This window comes from Thalassophryne amazonica, chromosome 1, assembly GCF_902500255.1.
Source record: "Thalassophryne amazonica chromosome 1, fThaAma1.1, whole genome shotgun sequence".
Taxonomy (NCBI): domain Eukaryota; kingdom Metazoa; phylum Chordata; class Actinopteri; order Batrachoidiformes; family Batrachoididae; genus Thalassophryne; species Thalassophryne amazonica.
This window is the reverse complement of record NC_047103.1, coordinates 35,203,662-35,205,880: the sequence shown is the minus strand read 5'-3', so window position 1 is coordinate 35,205,880 and position 2,219 is coordinate 35,203,662. Positions and strand designations below refer to the sequence as shown.

General features: G+C 41.2%; 1 long non-coding RNA gene across 1 annotated transcript; it reads left to right on the top strand.

Annotated features, from left to right (window-relative positions):
* The first annotated feature begins 784 nt into the window (after nucleotides 1-784).
* On the top strand, nucleotides 785-2,012 carry LOC117519215. Its single transcript, XR_004563211.1, has 3 exons — nucleotides 785-1,290; nucleotides 1,684-1,864; nucleotides 1,960-2,012. It is a non-coding gene; the product is annotated as an uncharacterized LOC117519215 (long non-coding RNA).
* The last annotated feature ends 207 nt before the right edge of the window (nucleotides 2,013-2,219 follow it).

Here is a 2,219-nt window from a genome sequence, read left to right as displayed (position 1 = left end):
TGTGCATTTGTGTTTATTGTTTGAACCTTTTTATTTGTACAGTCTTTCACACAAGACCTCAAATTACCTTTATAAAGTGTCAAAACAGTTGTTTATTATTGTTTGCTGTGTGTTTTGAATAAATGGGTGTGGAAAATTATTTCCACTTTACTTTTTCCTTTATTTCTGACTGTAAACCTTTATTACACTTATAAAACACAACAAAAGCATATGTATTATGAAAGCACAGGTTGTCCTGAAAAAAGAGACATAAACTTGATTGTGGAATGCAGGAAGAGCTGTTAACAGCAATAATAAAACATTTATGCCAGGCGAGTGAACTGTCCAAAAAAATGACCTCGGACCCCAGAGGGTGCACGTTGCTGGGAGGTTACATTTTCGTTGCACAATTGGGAACGTTCTGTCCACCTCCTGGCAACTTCCATCAGGAACGTTTACTTGTTACAGTTTTTGGACGTTTCTTTGGAACGTTGTACTTACGTTGAGGGGACGTTCTATTAACTACATAATTCACCAGCCTTATCAATCTATATATTGATTGATAAGGCTGGTGAATTGGTATTGTGGTAAATTTAAATAAAGTGATTACTGTATTTTCTTTCTTAACACTTATATTTTATAACTTGCTTAATTTTCCGAAAGTTTTCATTCTCAGGGATACTTTAGTAGGCCTACCGTCCCGATGATAGTCTAATCCGGATTGACCGGTCGATCGCATTGGGGGAACTCCCGCGGTTCATTCTATCTGCGCATGCGCAGGGTCAAGAGGTCGTGAGGAGCTACAGTGGAGAGCGACGCGAGCGTATAATGGCGGAGGAAAAAGGTCCCAAACTTATCATTTTCATCCAGAGTCGGAGGAAGATTATTTTTTCGTTTATTCAAATGGAAAATCCATCTGCCTTATCTGCAATGCAAACGTGGCATTACCGAAGAAAGGGAATTTGGAGCGGCATTTTAAGACGATCCACAAGAGCTACGATGCTAGCTTCCCGGCTAAAAGCCGGCTTGCAGCGCAACAGGCTGTTTTCCCCCGGACAAATACCACCAGTAAGGCTGCAACCACAGCTTCTTATCGTGCCAGCCGTGTTCTGGCAAAAAGAAAGAAATCATTCAAGGATGGTGAAATTGTGAAAGAAGGTTTCATGGAAGCTGCAGATGTGTTCTTTGCCGACTTTAAAAATCAGAAGGAGATCGTGTCTGCAGGATGTGCAGCTCTCAAGAAAGTCTGTTGCACGACGATGCGAGTTAATGGCGGAGGATATTGATCGGCAACTGAGGAATGATATTGAGGTATGCGAGTGTTTTTCTCTGCAATTCGATGAATCCACTGATACTGTGGACGTGGCTCAGCTATGTGTTTTTATTAGAATGTTTTTTGACAACATGAATGTAAAAGAACTGCTGAGCAGTTTGAAAGGCCACACGAGAGACAGATATGTTTCAGGTTTTTATGGAATTTGTTAAGAGCCAGCTGCCCCTCTACAAACTCATTTCTATAACCGAGCTGCCAGCTCGATGCCATCTTAATAATGTATTTATACAAACAACCATGTCATCAAATTTCATTGCATGAGAGGCCTATTAACTGATCGAGTAGTTCTGTTGTGTTTATATACGTGTTCCTGCTTTCAGCAGCATTGTAGCTGTTTCATGTAAACTAAACTTGAAGCAACTTTGTAACAGATGGTACACAGCAACGACAGACTGGAGTCAACGGTGGACGGCATACTACAACTACTGGTGAGGAATCAGGCTGCTGAAGAAGCTGACTGCATTGGAGATAATGCAGGCCAGACTTAAAACAACGGAGGAGCTGGACCAATTCAGCAAAACGCTGGAGGACCAGGAGTTTAGGAGGACAGTGGTAAATTATTGTTCCTAACACTTTTGCAGAAGTGGTTATTTTCATAAAAGTTGCATATTGCCATTGCACACATACTTCTTTTTACTCTGTCATAGGTGAATCTGCTGAAACAGCTATCTGGATCAGTGCTGAACTCCTTTGCCAGGACGATGCTCGGTGAAATTGGGATGTGGCGGTTGTGGGCTGGCGTCAGCCTCAAAGGATGGAAAGGGAAGAAAGCCCTGCAGCCTCTCACTCTCTAGAGTTTTGAAGAGTAAGTTATCAAGGTGTCTCACTGCATCATTTAATTTTAGTTAGCAATTAAAAAGAATTTTATCGTTTCTCCAGTTAAAAAAGAGGAAAATACAAGATCGTT